Source organism: Octodon degus, unplaced genomic scaffold (assembly GCF_000260255.1).
Source record: "Octodon degus isolate 3935 unplaced genomic scaffold, OctDeg1.0 scaffold00191, whole genome shotgun sequence".
Lineage (NCBI taxonomy): Eukaryota > Metazoa > Chordata > Mammalia > Rodentia > Octodontidae > Octodon > Octodon degus.
Window position 1 is genome coordinate 4,559,400 of NW_004524767.1, and position 600 is coordinate 4,559,999.

Below are 600 nucleotides of genomic sequence, written 5' to 3' on the forward strand. Positions count from 1 at the left end.
CTAGTAGTTAATTGGAAAGATTCTCACCCTGATTAACTATATATACTGATACCTGTGAACTAAGCTACTGCACTGCAGATGGTAATTTGTAATAGCAGTTTCATGCTTGGTAAGCCTGTCATTCTGGTCTTCTGAATATGGGCTGCTTGTCATGACATGCCAGTTGCTGCTATGATGTCTCTCGGGTAGGTAGTTGTTCAAGAAGAAGGGGGTGATGAAGGAAAGCAAGAGACAGGAAAAGGAATATTGTGGGACTGTCCTGCTTCAAGGTTGCATATGGTGATATTTTCAGGCTTATGTGCAAACATGAGAAGTATATAATTCTTCATACCTATTTTTAAAATATATTCTAATTTTTAAACATTTTTTTCATAATCTATAGGGACTTAAAGTTCAACATATCAATACTTGATGAAAAATACTTGTTCCATATTATGCTTAATATGTTTGATGTGCAGAAAGATAGTGAGGTCAAGCTTAACAGCCTAAGTTGTTTGATAATAACAATAAGCTTGTCTTCTGCATGGTTAACAACCTAAGTTTGCAGACCAAAGTTAGAGAAAAAGGAGGGCTGCAAGGAAAACCAACATTTTGGCCCTA